Here is an 18,884-nt window from a genome sequence, read left to right on the forward strand (position 1 = left end):
TGCATTTTAAAATAGGTAGCTGGCTGGCATCATTATCTGCAATGCCTTTTATAAATTATTCCTCTGTTCCCTTTTGAGTGAACTTGTCACAGTTCCCTTTCAGAGTCTGAGTGTTATGCCTTATAGTCAATGCTTTCAACATGTTTAGACAAGTCATAAGTTAAACAAGCACTGGTACTTTATTTTGTAGAAATGAGAAACGGTAACAGAAATACTTACCGATTATTTCACTCAAATCATTGATTTTTAACTAAAGACAAGTAAAGTCAGTGGTGGCTTCATCTCACACAAAGGATTTAAAAATAAAACTATACAGTTTGGATAGAAGGGGGAATTTCAAAGAAAGAAACATGAAGAGAGATGCTGGCAGCCCTGCTGCATTGTCGTGCAGACTTGATTTAAAATTGAATTGTGCTTCCCCTGACATTGGAGATCAGGTACATCAGAAAGCTGACAGCTGGCTGGCACACTAACTTCCTAGAGGAAAATGCTAACTGATTTCTCTTAGAGGCCAAAGAAATAGAATTACATAGGAGCCTTCAAGGAAACTGGGCAGGCAGAGTGCAAATTATTCAAAATATGAAGAAAAACATTTCTTACCTATTTTTGTTTCAGAAAACTGGAGGAATGAGCTGGTCTTCTAATCTTAAGTAGGTAGAAAATAATTTCCTTACAAGTCTGTCAGTAAAAAAGCTGCTCTGTCTTCATTATCTTCAGCAGAGTTTTTCCCAAAATATATTAAGTGTACCTATAAAATAATTAGCCAAAGCTTTAGCACTGTCACAATAGGAGGGGGCACTTATCCACAACATTAGTTACCTGCATTAGTGGTGAAAGTACTATTGTTAAGTTATAACACATGGACTTGAGCCATAAGGGAGAGATGCCAGAAAAATAGGAAGACATGCATCATCTAAGGAAAGCTTATTAACAAGATGACCCATATATTATAGGTACATGGATAACAGGAGCACCTAGGAAAATGCATATCCAAAACATTCCTATTTTCACTGAAAACCGAATACTCCTAAAGAAACAGAGTTCGTAGACAGTAAAGAATGGCGTACTACATAAAACAAGCAATGTCATTCAGTCCAATTACTTTCTTACTGTTTAGTTACCAGTCGCCCCAGAACTGTTTATTAAAACCATCTTTTCCGCACTCTTCTGCAGTCCTATTTCTATCATAAAGTCAGTGGCTATTTGCACGTGGGTCTGTTTCAGCTCTCCCAGCCTGTGCTTCTCAAACTTTAAAGTGCACACTAATTGCTTGGAAATCTTGTTACAAATAGATTCTGATTCAGTAAAAATGGGATTGGGTCCGGAGATTCTGTATATTTGACAAGCTCCCAGGTGATGCCATGGACCACATTTTGATTAACTAGTGCCACATTTTGATTAGTAAGGCTTTATTTGTCTTTCCATGCACTAAAGCCAAACTGTGGTTACTCTTGGTCTTTGGCCATTTGCCTTTCCATGTAATTTTAGAATGTTTTGTCAAATTTCTCCCCTGAAAAAAAGAAATTTGAATGAGATTGCATTGATTACATTGGAGAGAATGGACATCTGTTAAATGTTGTTTTCCAAGTCATGTATACTATCTTTCCACTCATCGAGGTCTTATTGTCACACAACAGAGCTTTATTATTTTCCCATTTTGGGAGTCTTGCACATCTCTTGGTTATTTATTTCTAGGCACTTCAGAGTATGAATGCTGTTATGAATAATGTTTCTTTGCAAAAAATTTCCCCATTTTTTTTACATATATATGAATATATGGAAACCATGGTGGCATAGTGGTTAAGAGCTACGGCTGCTAACCAAAAGGTCAACTGTTTGGATCCCCCAGGTGCTCCTTGGAAACCCTATGGGGCAGTTTTACTCTGTCCTTTAGGGTTGCTATGAGTCGGAATCGACTTGACAGCAGGTTTGTTTTTTTGGTCTTATGTGAATATATATAATTTTTGTATATTGCTTTTTTATCCAGCATACTTGAGAAACTCCTTATTTTTTTCTGTAGTTTCACATCATGCACAAATAATGAGTTTGTTTCTTAATTCCCAAAATCTATACACTTTATTTCTTTATCTTGCCTTACTAAAAAGAAAAAAAAGAAGTGAAACAATACATTTGCTAATTAACAGAAAAGGCTATTTTGTTAGCTACAATTAACCAAATTGATCATGGAACTTAATCTCTTGCTTAGGATTAGGTCAACCGGGAACAGAGAAAAAGAAGGTTCCAAATGCTTCTTAAAATGTTTATTGAATGTCTTCTTGCCTTTCTCTGTCGTCTGTTTTACAAGTGCTTAAATGGTACTAACGTGGATTATCCCAAGCTGACTTCCGGTTCGTATTTCATCATAAACAGACTTTTACTCTGGGAAAACAGTTCGGACAAAAAAGGGAAACAGAGTAATTACAGTGAAGGAAACAGTTGAGTCCTATCTAAGAACTAAAATGAGGATGCCAACAGTAGCAAACCACTACCGATTTACAACCCATCGCCTACATTTCATAGCTGATATCAAAAGGTTTCTTGAAAAATCCATAAATAACTGAAATTGCTTTCTTGATAACAAGGTCAGTCTGCTCTAGGGCGAAATGCCCTTCTGATGCTTTCGGCCACTCAGTTTGACCAGGGAGAAAAATCAGACTTACTGTTACACACAGTCATTAATATTGTTTACCCGGGGAAAGATGAATGTCTTGAGAGTGGGACAGAGGAAAGGGTAAAGAAGGTAGTAATTGAAGCAATGATAACAACAATAATAATAAAAACAAAATAAACAGCTTCTTTAAAGATGTGTCAATTATCCACTATAAAGAAAAACTATGAAGTAGTTTTTTTTTAATTAATTTTTATTGTGCTTTAAGTGAAAGCTTACAAATCAAGTCAGTCTCTCATACAAAAATTTATACACGCCTTGCTACTACTCCTAATTGCTCTCCCCCTAATGAGACAGCATACTCCCTCCCTCCACTCTCTCTCCTTGTGTCCATTCGAGCAGCTTCTGGCCCCCTCTGCCTTCTCATCTCCTCTCCAGACAGGAGATGCCAATACAGTCTCATGTGTCTACTTGAGCCAAGAAGCCCGTTCTTCACCATTAACATTCTCCATCCCATATTCCAGTCCAGTCCCTGTCTGAAGAGTTGGCCCTGGGAATGGTTCTTGTCTTGGGCCAACAGAAGGTCTGGGGACCATGACCTCCAGGGTCCTTCTAGTCCCAGTCTGACCATTAAGTCTGGTCTTTTTATGAGAATTTGGGGTCTGCTTCCCACTGCTCTCGTGCTCCCTCAGGGGTTCTCTCTTGTGTAGTCGGTCAGGGCAGTCATTGGCTGTGGCTAGGCACCATCTAGTTCTTCTGGTCTCAGGCTGATGTAGTCTGGTTTACGTGGCCCTTTCTGTCTCTTAGGCTCACAGTTGCCTTGTGTCTTTGGTGTTCTTCATTCTTTCTTGCTCCAGGTGGGTTGAGGCCAGTTGATGCATCTTAGATGGCTGCTTGCTAGCATTTAAGACCCCAGGTGCCACTCTCCAAAGTGGGATGCAGAATGTTTTCTTAATAGACTTTATTATGCCAGTTGACTTAGATGTCCCCTAAAGCCATGGTTCCCAAACGCCCACCCCTGCTTCGGTGGCCATTGAAGTGTTCTGTTTATTCAGGCAATGAAGAAGTTTTTAAGCAACAAAGAAAATACCTAAAAGAAGAAGCAAAAATAGGGCCCAAGAGACCATGTATACATTACATTGCAACCTCAAAAATTTGGGGTTAGGAAGAGAAATTTTCAGATGAAGAGATCATCCTGGATGATTCAGGTGGACCCAAAGGCAATCACATATATTATTTTAAGAAGCAGAGGGAGATTTAACACAGACAAAACAGGAGAAGGCAATGTGACCAAGGAGGCACAGACTAGAATGATGCAGCCACAAGCCAGGGAATGCCTGGAACCACCTGATGCTGAAAGAGGCAATAAATGGATTCTCCTCAAAAGCCTTACGAAGGAATACAGCCTTGCTGCCATCTTGATTTCAGACTTCTGGACTCCAGAACTGTGCGAGAATAACTTCCAGTTGTTTTAAACCATCAAGTTTGTGGTAATTTGTAATGGCAGCCTTAGGAAACTAATAGAGAAGGTCAATCAACATGTGATTTTCTCCTCTTCCACCAGAGATCCACTTAAAATGATAATATAGGTGTGCATGCTGGGGTGAGGGACAGATATAAGCCCAAAACAACGAAGAGAATGAGAAAACCATCACTACAAATTTGTAGAAATTAAGAGAGACGAAAGGATGTTCCCTGATGAAACAGAGAGGGAAAAGGCAAACTCTAAAATGTGTATAGAAAGGACTAAAATTAAAGGAATTATCTGATACCCATGACAGAAGTGTGAGTGAGACATGAGGATACAATACACAGTCAACTGAAGATTTGTCAAGCAATACTAATCTCTTCTTCCCATCTTTTGTACAAGCAACAGCTTTGTTCTTGTTTTTTTCTTATCTAGTATTAAATATATGACTATGAACAAGAAAAACAATTAACTGGGGGGAAGTTTGTGTTTGAAGAAATAAATTAATGGTCTAGAAAACTAGGTAAATTGGTATGAATATGAGTGCTCCAAAAAAAAAAGGCTACTCATTCTGGCCTCCAGCATTATAATGGTTCTCCACATCTTAGTTATCGAATGCTGCTATAAACGAAATACCCTCAAGTGGATGGCTTTAACAAACAGAAGTTTACTCTCTCACAGTCTGGGAAGCTAAAAGTCTGAATTTAGGGGGCCAGATGCAGGGGAAATTTTCTCTCTCTGTCAGTTCTGGGGGAAGGTCTTTGTCGTCAATCTTCCCTTGGGTCTAGGAGTGTCTCAGTGCAGGGACCCCAGGTCCTAAGGATGCACTCTGCTTCTGGATCTTCTTTCTTGGTGGTATGAGGTCCCTCTCCTCTCTGTTTGCTTCTCTCTTTCATATCTAAAAAAGAGATTGGCTCAAGATACAACATAATCCTGTAGATTGTGTCATGGTTCATTAACATAACTGCCCCTAATCCTGCCTAGTTAACATCACAGATGTTAGGACTTACAACATATAGGATAATTACATCAGATCACAAAATGGAGGACGACCACACAATACTGAGAATCATGGCCTAACCAAGTTGACACACATTTTTAGGGGACAAAATTCAATCCATAATACCCACTTACTCACTCTAAATCAAACTGTACAAATAAAATTAGCACCATCCAAATATAATTTCCATGCAGCTTTTTAATTTTCTCTTCTAATATAAATGCATAGCCAAGGATCACTGGATATTTGAAAAGATTTTTTTTTTTCACAAGATCAAGCAAAAATTCACCTCTAAAGAAAACAGATAAATCATTAATAGAACGTGCAGATTTTCTACCATCCTAAGAGAGTCAAGAAAAAATTAATACATAAAACAAGACCAGAAGTGGGAATTCCAACTATGGCTAAGTCAGATCAGCAAGTAGTCTTCCAAGAAAGCAACTATAAAGAGGGACAGAATTGACAAACGCAATCATTTTTGTGCTCTTGAAATTGACAAAGGAATATAACAATCTAAAAATCATTTATACTTGTAAAACTGCTGCTCTTAAGGTAAAAACAGTAGAACCCTGAGATGTTCTGACCTGGAGCTTTTCCTGCTACCACTATGCCAACTCAATCAGTGCAGAGGTTCTTCCAGGGTGGGGAAGACCATTAAGATTGGCAACTTCTCTTCCATGGTTAAAAGGGTCTTCCTTCAGACGGAGGGGTGGATAGAGATTAAGCGCAGCAGAATTATCAGTACAAGTGACAATCTTGGAAGTGAGTGAATAGGGAGAGCCAACTATCTTATTTGCCTGAGGCCATGGCCATGATATGGAAATCCTGATGGTGAAACAGTTAAGAGCTACGGCTGCTAACCAAAAAGGTCAGCAGTTTGAATCCACCAGGCCCTCCTTGGAAGCCCTATGGGGCAGTTCTACCCTGTCCTACAGGGTCACCATGAGTTGGAATTGACTCAACGGCAGCAGGTTTGGCTCTTTAGTATGCAGGATGAGTCCTTGTCACATCGCATCACTCCAAATTCCTCTTCTGCCTTCCTCTTCCACTTTCAAAGACCCTTTTGATTACATTAGACTCCCTTGCTTAACCCCAGATAGCCTTACCATTCTAAGATACACTGACTACCAACCTCTATTCCATCTACAACTTTAAATTCCTTTGCTAAGTAACATACCCTATTCAGGAAACCCTAGTGGCAAAGTGGTTAAGTGCTGCAGCTGCTAACCAAAAGGTTGGCAGTTCGAATTCACCAGGTGCTCCTTCAAAGCTCTATGGGGCGGTTCTACTCTGTCCTATAGGGTGGCTATGAGTTGGAATCAACTAGACGGCAACAGGTTGGTTTTGTTTTGTTTTGGTTATAACCTAGTCAAAGCTCCAGAGATTAGGATGTAGTCATATTTGGTGAGCCATTATTCTTCCTCCCACAGTAGTCATTGCATTTTTTTTCACCACCACGCACTTGGAATTAAAAAAAAAAAATGCTAGATTCGCTTAATAACATCCTTGATAAAGTACTAAAAACTACTAATTTTATTAACTCAATCTTTGAATACACCATTTTCTTGAAAATCAGCCAATTGGGCTGTCACTTCAAGGAATGTATCAGACATATTTATTGCCAATATTAAAAATTTGAGCTTTCAAATAAAGATTAGAATTTTAGAAAATTTGTATATTGTCAGCTTAATAGTTTCCGAATACTTCAAGATTTTTCTGATGAGATTGCTGGTGATATTAACAAATAGGCTTTTTGATATTACACAATTAAATGTATCAAGATTTGGAAGATTAGAAAAAATCAACGAGCCTATGTTTTCCAAATGGCCAACGTATTATGCTACAAAATTATGTGTTTGTAAAAGATGCAATCAAAATGCAAAGTAGTCCAATGGATTTAAAAGCTAATAGAGTACAAAAAGTTTGTTGACATGGTTTCAGATTCCACATTGCAACTAAACTTTTAGAAACTACCACTTGTTTTGTTTCAGTGTCAAATCAAAGAATAGTTACTATTATCTGAAAAGACCATTAAAACATTCCTTCCTTTCCAGCTACATATCTGCGTGAGGCCGGATTTTTTTTTTTTTTTTTTTGACACACTTCAATCAAAACAAACTATCACAACAGATGGAATGCAGGAGCAGATCTAAGAATCCAGGTGTCTTCTATTAAGCTTAGACATTAGAGATATTTGCAAAAATACAATGTCAGCCTTTCCCTAAAAATTTTGTTTTAGTGAATAGAGTTATTTTTAAAAAATACTACTTACATTAACATGTAATGGGTTTATTACTGCATAAACATTTTTGGTATTTTCATATTTTAATTTCTAATACAATAAATAGATATAATCACACACATAAAAACTCTTTGAGGGGCTCAGCGATTTTAAGACTGTAAGTAACACTGGAGACTACATGTTTGACAACTGCTGAGTTAGATAAATAAGAAATTCTGAGAAAGATAATAACCAGGCAAAATTAATCAAAAGAACAGTGCAGGTACAAAAGACAACATAGAGCCTAGAAGGGCTCTGTTTATGACCGGCCCCACTCCCAAACTCCTTCCTAATCAATCTCTGAAAAAGAGAGGGCATAGCTCACCTTTGAGCAGCTAACTGCCCATGGACATTTCTGAGGGCAGATACAACTATGTGCTGGAGAAGAAAATGATATATTAAAAAATTGTAAAGAAATACATAACCATGTGATTACATGTAAAACTTGCATTTGTAAAATGTAAAATATTTGATCAGAGAAAGTTAAACAAAACACAAGGATGATGGGGGGAAATGTCACGACACAAGAAAGCACAAAATAGTCCTCACTTATATTACTGAAGAATTAAGACTTTATCAGTTTAATCCTCCTCAAAGAGCTCCCATCAGTCCTCAGTTTAACTTTGGTAAACTGTAGATTTAAACTGTTGAATTAGCTGGGCTCACTGAAGAGAAAATACAGGTGAAGGGTAACTTCAGGTGACAAGAAGCAAATATAGCTGCACAACCTCCCTGACATTCAATGGAAAGAGATTATAGCAAATCTTAGCAAAGAAATAATGAAAGCAACAGAAAAGCACTGTTTTAGGCTGGGTTCCCTAGAGAAGCAAAACCAGTGAGGCATATACATACATGACAGGGAAGAAAATAAAAATATTTGCTACACACACACACACACGTATAATAATACTCATAATAATTACAGTCCTTGATTCTACAATTGGTCACGTGGTTGTAGCTGGAACTACCTTCTTCCACCAAACATTTGAACATAATTCAGACAAGTTCTTGGCCACTACATAAAAAGTATCACCCTTCCTCCATTGTCTAATCACCTGTTCATGATTTTCTTTTAAAGCCTCACCAGAAGCATGTTTAACATTCACATTTTTAGCAACATTCTGCCGCTGGTGCCATGTATTCTCTAAGACAACAGAATTCTCTGTAGCTTTCCTTACTTCCTTCTAAGCCCCCACCAGAATTACCTTTGACATCCAAAATTCTACCAACAGTCTCTTCAAGTCAATCTGAACTTTTACTATGACAAACCAATAAACAAACCCGTTGCCATCGAGTCGATTCTGACTCATAGGGCCCTACAGGACAGAGTAGAAGTGCCTCATAGAGCTTCCAAGGAGTGCCTGGTGGATTCAAGCTGCCGACCTTTTGGTCAAGAGCTGTAGCACTTAACCGCTACACCACCAGAGTATCCATACTTCTAGCATTAAAAAAAAAAAAAAAATTTTTTTTTTTTTTTAGCATTAGGCACCTTAAAAGTCTTCCAGCTTCTACCCATTACCCACTTCCAAAATCACTTCCACATTGTAGGTATTTCTTGGAGCAGCATCCCACTCCTGGTACCAAATTCTGTCTTAGTTATCTACCACTGCTATGACCGTATCTTTAAGAAACAGAAATTTATTTTCTTACAGTTTAGAAGGCTAGAAATCCAGATTCAGGGTGCTGGTTCTAGGGAAAGACTTTCTTCATTGGCTCTGGAGTAAGGTCTTTGTCTCTTCTGAGCTTCTGCTCCTGGGCAGTCTTCACGTGGCTTGGCATCTTTCTTTCCCAGTCTCTGCTCTACTCACTTGTTTAATCTCTTTTATATCTCAAAAGAGATTGACTCAAGATTCACCCTACACTAATCCTTCCTCATTAACATAACGAAGACAACCCATTCCCAAAAGGGATTATAACTATGGGCATTGTTGTTGTTAGGTGCCACTGAGTCAGTTCTGACTCATAATGACCCTATAGGATTGAGTGGAACTGCCCTGTAGGGTTTCCAAGGAGCAGCTGGTGAATCTGAACTGCTGACTTTTTGGTTAGCAACCAAGCTCTTAACCACTAGCCACCAAGGCTCCTAGGCATAGAGGTTAGGATTTATGACACATATTTTTGGGCAACTAATTCAATCCATAACAAGTACTACCACATCAATCAGCTGGAAAACAGAGTAATTGTATGTGCTAAGCACAGCAAATAAGAACTCTTTTCCGGGAAGCATAATACAAGAGTGAGCCCTAAATTTAGATTCTTAAGACATGTTTTCTGAGTTATCTGGGCAGGTTAAATCATCTCTTTAGTACTAATTTCCTCATGTAGAAATAGAAAGTTAGTCTAAATCAGTTGCTTTCACATTCAGTGTTGATTCACAGTAGCCAAACCTTGAAGCCATACATATCCAAAACAAAAATGGAGGGTACACCTCACCAACTTGACGAGTTATGGCCTGCCATTTGACAAGCACTGAGCTGGTTGATCTCTACAAATGCTTCTCATTAAAAACAAAAACAACAAAAGTTGGGGGGGGGAATGCCTATAAAACTACAGATTGGTCTTTTAAGGCACAGAGGAATCTTTGGTAGGGAGGGAAATGGGCACCCAATTTTAAGCTAATATTCAACTTATGGATATTAACATATTCAGCTGTTTGAGAATGATGGTATATTTATTGGCTACATAAATTCAGGAGTTCATGGGTGGCATAAACAAAGACTTGGTGACTAACCAAAAGGTTGATTGCTTGAACCCACCCAAAGCCACCTCAGCAGAAAGGCCTGGTGAACTACTTCCAAAAGATCACAGCTACTGAAAACCCTGTGAAGCACATTTCTGCTCTGAAACACATGGGGTCGCCATGAGTCAGAATCAACTCAATGGCAACTGGTTTGATTTTGGTTTTGAATTCAGGTATTTAGACAACAGTCTGTGTTTAACCACCTAATGTCAAAAATTCGTTGGTTAGCTAATATTTGCATTTTTCAATTGTTTGGAACAGATCTTGTGATTCTTTACTGTTCTGGCTAACAAAACTCTATCATAATATATAAGAAGTTGTTGGTGTAAGAACATAACCCTCAAATGTTAATGTAAGTGTTTGGCACTAGAAATTGTATTTTTCTTGTGGAGATAAAGATGGGCAGTAAAATTTAAGAGTTAAAATTCAAACACACGTGTAAATTATAGCATGTGGCAACTGTCAATTATATTTATTAATAGCTAATATGATGCTGAATGCTATGGCAACATAGGATTCCTACAAAAACTTTGGCTTGAGCGTTCCCCATCAGCCAGCCTGAAGCTTTCTTAGAACAGTGCTGAAGTTTGAGACTCTTCATGACCAACCCTCCTTCCTTCCTCTTTCCTTTCATAGTTGTCAGGCCTACATTGAGGCATAAAGGCACTTCCTTCCTACTCCTGCTCCCTCTCCTTTATCCTTCATGTGCAGTTTCTCCAATAAATCTCTTGCACATCTAAATCTTGGCGTTTGCTTCTCGAGGGATTTAAACTAACAAAGTACTTATACCTGCCACCATATTAAAATCTACACATGCATTATTTCATTAATCTTGACCACAGCCCTGTGAAATGGACATTATTACTATTTCATTTTGCAAATAAATACACATTCAGGGTGGAAAAGTAAATTTCCCATTGTCACACAACTAGTGACAGAGCTGGGATTTAACTCAAGTCTGCTTGATTTCAGAGTTGAAGTCACAGGCCTTATTTTGAAGCAATTATACTTCATTTAAAAACAAAGTTAGAAGGATCCCTAATAATTATTTCTATTGCTTCTATGTACTTTACAAACATTATCACATTTAATCCTAATGAATCTATAAAGTTGATATTATTACCTCTTTACAGATGAATAAACTGAGGCTCAAAGACTAACTTCTTCAAAATCATAATAATGTAAGTGCATAAGTTTGGGTTCACACCAGGTCCTCTCAGCTGTTTTGTGTTATGCCATGTTGCCAAGTTAATCAAAATGACTGTCATGGATTGAATTGTGTCCCCCCAAAAATATGTATCAACTTGGTTGGGCCATGATTCCTAGTATTGTGTGGCTGTCCTCCATTTTGTGATAGTAATTTTATGTTACAGGGGTTACGGTGGTATTGTAACACCACCCTTACCCAGGTCACATCCCTGATCCAGTCTAAGGGGAGTTTCCCTGGGATGTGGCCTGTGCCACCTTTTCTCTCTCAAGAGATAAAAAGGAAAGGGAAGCAAGTAGAGAGTTGGGGACCTCATACCACCAAGAATGCAGCACCAGGAGCCCAGCACGTCCTTCGGACACAGGGTCCCTGCACCTGAGAAGCTCCTCCACCAGGGGAAGATTGAGGACAAAGACCTTTTTCCAGAGCAGACAGAGGAAGCCTTCCCCTGGAGCCAACCCCGATTTTGGTCTTGTAACCCACTAGACTGTGGGAAAATAAATTTCTTTGTTAAAGCAATCCACTTCTGGTATTTCTGTTATGGCAGCACTAGATGACTAAGACAATTCTTTTTCTTCTTTTTTTAGCTGTTAGTGTATTTATTATTTTTATATATAATGCATTTCTAGGGACGCACTGAAGTTTGGTCTTGACCTCAACATGTAGCCGAAATCTGCATTTGGCTTTGGACTTTGTTTTAGAACACAAATAGTTGAATTCCTGGCACCTCTTAACTTTTGTGTGCCCAATGTTTGTATAAATTGCATCAGTATCACAAACAAGGTATGTCATTTGATTTCATTTTAGTTTCTATTCATTTTCAAATATGGTAAGAATTCTGGATGTAATTTGGAGTGAAATCTTCCTATATGTTTCATATGTTGAAACCCTATCAGTCGCTTGAGATATACGTATTTTTATTATAGAAGTAAAATGCTACAATAAATTATCGATTGTGAAAACTGTTAATTTTATGTACAAAAAAAAATTAAGAGTTTGCAATTTTTTTTTTTTTTTAAAAAGCAGGAAACTAGATTTTCAGTTAGCATGAATACTGGGTTTGTTAGCTCAGAATGCCTTGTCGGGGTCCAGAAGCAACGGAATGCTGGCCTGGCACTCATTTGGACTTTACTTCACTACCAAATGAAGTGTGGATATGGCTGCCTGTAAGCCCATTAAGGAGCCATGGTGGCACAATGGTTAAGCATTTAGCTGCTAACTGAAAGGTCAGTGGTTCGAACTCACCAGCCACTCCCTGGAAGAAAGATGTGGCAGTCTGCCTTAGAAACCACATGGGGCAGTCCTATTCTGTCCTATAGGGTCCCTGAGTTGGAATTGACTGCATGGTAATGGGTTTGGGCAGGGTCAGACCAATGAGGTGCATACAAGACAAGACAGGATAAAAGTGTTTGTGTGTGTGTTGGGTACCAGGGGGATCTGGTTGCAAGCTCTCATAGCCTTGCTTGTATCACCCTTCTTTTCTCTCTCCAAGGACATGAAGGTTAGCAATACTGCCCAAGATAACCACATACCTAAAACGACACACACACACAAAGATGGGGCTGGGGTATAAGATGCTTATCTGGTACCACTAAGCTGATGAAAAGACAACACTTCATTCTTTGAAAGATTCACAAGAATCCAGTAACATCGGGTGCGTCTGGAGAAGGAAACTGTGGCTGGCATACTTCATGGGCTATGTAGGTGTGTCCTGCATAAAAGTACCCAAACAAGGGAAGCCTACACTCTGATTGCCAAGTCATGTGTCCTGCAGGACTATCACCCCTGAGGAAAGGGTACCTTTTTCTAATCCTTACAAAGGTACCCTCAGTTCTACAAAGTGTATCTAAACATTAGAATCTCTGCAATACAAATGGAGTATGGGGGTGAAAGGGAGGCTAATTTCTCATTATACACCCTTTCGCACCTTCTGAGTTATGCTCCAAGTTTATATATAAACCCAAAAACCCGCTGCTGTCGAGTCAATTTCAACTCATAGCAATCGTATCAGACAGAGTAGAGTTTCCAAAGAGCGCCTGGTGGATTTGAACTGATGACCTTTTGGTTAGCAGCCATAGCTCTCAACCACTACGCCACTAGGGTTTCTACTTGTTTTAAAAAAAAAAAATTTTTTTAATTGTATTAATATGGCAATACACCTCAGAGGTATTATATTGTGTATGACTCATGCATCATCATTTCTCCTATAATTTGCAATAAGGAAATAGATATAAATATGTCAAAATATTTTACTATAAAATCATTTATAGCACTATTATCTTAACAGTGGGAAGTCTGCTTTAAGTTATAACACATTCATAAGATAGTATACAGGTCACGCAAATTATTTCATAGAAGCAAATGTATTAATACATAAATATTCATGATGTATCACACACACAAAAAAAGCAGGTCACAGATAAGACAGTGTGATATCATTTTTATTAAGAGAAACATACACAAATCTGTAAACATACAGAAAAAATGGTGAGGGGTTATTTCTGAGTGGTGGGATTATAGGCAATTTTTCATTTCTTTCTTTTTGGCTTATTTGTATATTCACCTATCAAATGGGTATTATTTTCCATAACAAAGAGAACACCACCACCACCACCCCTCCATCCCATCCTAGTTATGCACATAAATCACTGCTTTCTGAGAGAAGCTGAATATCTTTAACAGGACCACATTATTATCCACAGCTCGACCTGAACTCACCTTATCTTTCTAAACTTTGTTATCAGTCTTCACCCATTCTACATTTCTAAAGTGAACTATGCACTGTTTTCTTTACTGACACATTCCTTTGCATCCTCTGATGAAACATTTTCCCTTGTCCTTACCACCCTTTAAGGTCCAAACTCAGCATTACCTTCAACAAGTCTTTCCTCATCTGCCCAACTGGAAGCAAAATTTCATTTCTCTGTGTTGCCATCATGCTTTGTGTTCAACGACAGTATATAAATTGTCCCTTATATAATAACTCTGTGTGTATATAACTCTACCGCTCGAGTATAAATGAAATGATTCTTCACTTTTGTCTAATTTACAAACCCAGTGCCGTTGAGTCGATTTACAAAGCATTTTTATATCCACTGCTCTTCTTTCACCCTCATGGGATTACGGGATAGAGAACCAATATTTATTTAGTGACAACTTTATGCCAGGCAGTGTGCCCTGAGTGGCTGCTAACTGAAAAACTGGTAGTTTGAATGCACGCAGAGGCACCTCAGAAGAAAGGCCAGGTGATCTGCTTCTGAAAGGTCACAGCCATGAAAACCCTATGAGCACAGTTCTATTCTGAAACACATGGGGTCACTATGAATGGGAAATGACTCAATGGCAACTGGTTATATTTCATCTTACTGAACCCTATCAGCAGTCTTTCAGACCCTTTTTACATATGAAAATATAAGCTTATAAAGGTTCAGTGACTTATTAGGATCATAAAATGGTAAAAAAAAAAAAAAAAAATGGCCAAGATTTTTTAACTCTGGTCTTGTTTTTTCTGGTACAAAAACATGATCTGTTCTGTCTATTAACGTGTAAGACAGATAAATGCATGCAAAACTCCACATATAATGGTTTTCTAAAATACCAGAACTACTATATTCAGAAAATATTTGAGAGTCAAATAAAGTCAGAACATTTTAGAACTAGAAGAGACCTTAAAGACCATACAATCCAACCCCTACATGTTATAGATGAGAAATATGATTCCCAGAGAAAAATATTTTCCTGCACGCACACCTAGTTAAAAGACAAGCTAGGATTAGTATTCTGAAGCAGGCAGTATAGTGTACCAGTTAAGATTATGGCCTCTGAAGTCAGTTACTTTGGTTCAAATATCCTAGCTCTGGCATATAATAACTGGTGATTTACAGAGCTTACCTGTGCCTCAGTTTTCTCATCCGTAAATGGAGGAGCCCTGGTGGCACAATGATTAAGCACTTGACTGCTAACCAAAAAGTCAGCAGTTCGAACTCACTGGCTGCTCTGAGGGAGAAAAAACCTGGCGATTTGCTCTCGTAAAGATTACACGGTAGATAACTCTATGAGGCAGTTCCACTCTGTCATATAGGGTTGCTATGAGTCGGAATCAACTTGACGGTACACAGCAACAACAAATGGAGGATAATAATTACCCCTCCGTGCTGTAAGGGTTATGTACAACAATGCATGGCGGAGTAAACACTCAATAACAATTAGCTTTTTACTCATCTTCTGTCCCACAGTCCAGTCTTCTTTACAGGATACCACATTGCCTTCAATGGATGTGTGTGGAGTGGACATTAAGGTGATGACTGAGTAATGACAAATAAATATGCATTTATTCATGTGGTAAATCCTTTTTTTAAAAGCACACGTACAAATACTTTCCTGTGGATAAAAGACCTTTTTAAAAGGAATCATTCATTCAATAAATGTTTTTGAGCTCCTACTACATGCCAAGGACAGTGCTAGATGCTGAGTATGAGATGAAAAAAACAGAATCTCAACCTTCACAAGCAAATTTGATAGAAAATAAAACATCCCTCACATCTATGAGATCTGTGAAGCAAATTTCTCTCATGTGTTTAAGTGAATACAACACAATCAAACACACATTAATATTCAGGCTACATATAAATATGTATACACACTTATGTTTCTCTGTAAACCTGGATTTCTTTAGAATTAAGTTCTATGTCATTTCCAGCATTGGTCATTTCAACTAGTTTTAGTAAATTCCCTATTAGGTTATTTCTATTTCTCTGCATAAAACAGGATACTAGACCGGGCAGGTTTAATTAAGCATAAACCGAAAAAGCCAAACAAACCCACTGCCGTCAAGTAGATTCCGACTCACAGTGACCTTATGGGACAGAACAGAACTGCTCCACAGGATTTCCAAGGAGTAGCTGGTGGATTCGAACTGCCGATCTTTTGGTTGGCAGCCTGAGCTCTTAACCACTGCGTCACCAGGGCTCCTTAATTAAGCATGCTCCCTTAAACTGTGATAATCACCATCTGTCTGAGGGTTACTTGAGTGAAATAGAACAGTTTGGCAAATAATCATCAAATAACAATTCTTCACAGAGCATTACAAAGTTCAATTTTATGAATTTATGCTCATTGCTCATTCTCTCCTTTTCTCTTTTTACATACACACACATAAATATACATACATAAAAATGTGTACACATGAAAAGCTGTTTAAAGAGACAGCTGAAGCTCAGGACTGAAAGTCACCAACACGCCGATGGTCTGTCTCTAGATCTCTTGTATTTGTCCCAGCTATTACGCCAATGTACAATACAGGTGTTCGAGTTAGAATGATAAAACTGGCCAAAGATCAGCAAGGAACAGAAATTGGATTATTCATATGTGGAAATTAAGGTGGTGAACACATGCCTTAATTTTCTTTATTCCCAAGTTTTGCTATCCATTTCACTTCTGAATGTGACATACTATCTATCTGAGTTTACCTGAGAGTGAAAGGAATGGTTCTGATATGTTTAGTGATGAAAGAAAGTATATAGTAACAGTAAAAAAAGACAAAGTTTTGGAATCAGGCAGACTGAGTTCAAATCTCCATTGTGCTATTTAACTGTATAACTTGTGGGAAATCACAACCTCTTTGAGTCTCAATATAAAATATTTGCAAAATAGGGATATGATTTTTTTCTTGAAGAGTTGCAGTAACCATTAAACATAAAATAATGAATGTAAAGTGTCTAACAGGCAGTAGTTATTCATAGTTATTAAGCAGTCAGCTATATTAATTTGAATGGAGATATAACAAATAAAGAGCAATGATAAAAAAAAAAATCACTGGCTGTCTAAAGCAAGATGCTATATAGAAACAATATGTAATCTCCGTGAAGTAATTTACAATCTTTTCAATTGAAGAAATAAAGAAAAAATACAGATTCAATTAAAATGACAAAAATGGGACAAAATGGCGAGATTATAAAACTTTATTGAACAATTAACCAACAAGGAGATTAGAGGATCAATGTGCTGCTCTAAACAAGATTGCATTACTCTCAATGGGTAATAAGGCATTTGCCTGATGCATCGGGGGCCTTGAACTCAACATATTACATTATTTTTATAGCAGAGTAATCCCTAGAATTTCTATTTTTGGAACTTGCTGTTTTGGAAAATCAATCAGCTGCATGCTATGAGAAAAAAAGGTGATTATTTGGATATAAGGTGGTGAGTAAAGGCTACTTACCTGAAGAAACTGTATTACTCAATAAAGACAGAAGCCACCCAGATTCACTACAACACACCTTTCAAATCTCCGAGTGAAAGTGCACTTTTCCTCACATTATCCGTTCGGTCGGAAGCAATTTCTCTTTAGAAGTACTGTAGTCTGGTTACCTAGATCTCCATCCAAAGTTTTCCTGAATCCAACCTTATCTAGGATACCTGGAGCAGAACACGACCTTTCCTTTCTGAAAGCACACCTATTTCCTGATCACTGGTTTCCAAAAGGTAAAAAGAGTTTCTAAAGCCCACGCATAAAATTACAAACTTGTTCTCGTATCTTGTAGCAGCCAGGTGAACAAAGACCATTCTCCACATTTAACTCAAACTGCCGCGAGAACATTTAATTAATTCTAAATCAGGAACGACCCTCTCAGCCCACTGGTCAAGTATTTGTAAAATTGTCCACTTCAGCAGATTGCCTGCCTCCCAGGCAAGAGACTCAGGGCTATGGAAAAAGAACTAAGGAGAGGATTGTGAAGCAACTCTCGAGAATGTAAAGTGACCAAATCCTGCCCATGCGAGACAGTAACAACACTTCTTAATGATTAGTAGAGAGGCTTCGCACTAAGCTGAGTCGAGGTACACGGTGTCTTCCGCCTCGCCCAAGGATACTTGAGGGCGAGAGGTCGAGTTCCAAATTGGAGACATATACTGCGAGTCCAGAAGCTGGGGAGCCGAGATCCTAGGGCCTTCTCCAGCCGCCCAACCGATGAAGCGCCAAGGGTCTGGATGCGCACTTCATGACTGGATCGATTCTTGCCCTCCCGCTTTCAGGTCCGGCCAAGGCGCTGCCCGGAGCCTCGGCCGGAAATATTAGACCCTGGAGGCAACCCAGAAAAATCACTTACCAGTCTCCCACCTCCGGCGCTGATCCGAAAGAAGCCTGACCCAGTGGCCACAAAGTGCAGCCCCGCACCCGCTCACTCCTCCCTGACGACAGCTCGAGAGCGTCACTAACAACCACCCGGAAATTCCACAATTGCTTCCGGGGCTGCTGAGCGCGCGGCGGGAAATTATTTCCCAGAGCCCGGATTAGCGAAGCAGTGAGTGCTGCAGCGGCAGTCGTTGCTCCTGCCGCCACCGACAACTGAGAGAAGCAGCCCAGACACGCCGGCCGGGAAGGTAAAGGGTCTCACCTCCGAAGACACAGTATACCCTGACTCTGGGGATGTTTCTTCCCTACGCTGTGTTCCCTGAAGTTTCTGCCGCTACCTGGCTGGAAAGCTGGAGGGGTCTGAGGTGGGCGTTGGTGGTGCCCGCCTCTCGCGCTTTTCTCAGCCGCTGTTCATTCCCACTTGCCGGGTTTGCTGCGCTCCGCGCCC

General features: G+C 39.0%; 2 protein-coding genes across 5 annotated transcripts in view; one reads left to right on the plus strand and one right to left on the minus strand.

Moving 5' to 3' along the window:
* The window catches only part of KIAA0825 (KIAA0825 ortholog), a 446,146-nt gene extending 427,527 nt beyond the window's left edge, over nt 1-18,619 (minus strand). For both annotated transcript variants that reach the window (XM_064274127.1, XM_023547725.2), the window contains exons 1-2: nt 18,411-18,619; nt 601-748 (exon numbers count right to left, since the gene is read on the minus strand). The gene's annotated coding sequence lies outside the window, so the exon portion shown is untranslated. The remainder of the gene's footprint in view (nt 1-600; nt 749-18,410) is intronic.
* SLF1 (SMC5-SMC6 complex localization factor 1) overlaps nt 18,442-18,884 on the plus strand; it is a 77,713-nt gene continuing 77,270 nt past the window's right edge. Inside the window, exon 1 of one of the 3 annotated variants that reach the window (XM_003404986.4) lies at nt 18,442-18,684. The gene's annotated coding sequence lies outside the window, so the exon portion shown is untranslated. Of the gene's footprint in view, nt 18,685-18,709; nt 18,802-18,884 lie in introns of those variants that run through there. The other 2 variants (XR_002785675.2, XM_023547715.2) reach the window with 2 other exon arrangements.

Source organism: Loxodonta africana, chromosome 2, assembly GCF_030014295.1.
Source record: "Loxodonta africana isolate mLoxAfr1 chromosome 2, mLoxAfr1.hap2, whole genome shotgun sequence".
Classification (NCBI taxonomy): Eukaryota; Metazoa; Chordata; class Mammalia; order Proboscidea; family Elephantidae; genus Loxodonta; species Loxodonta africana.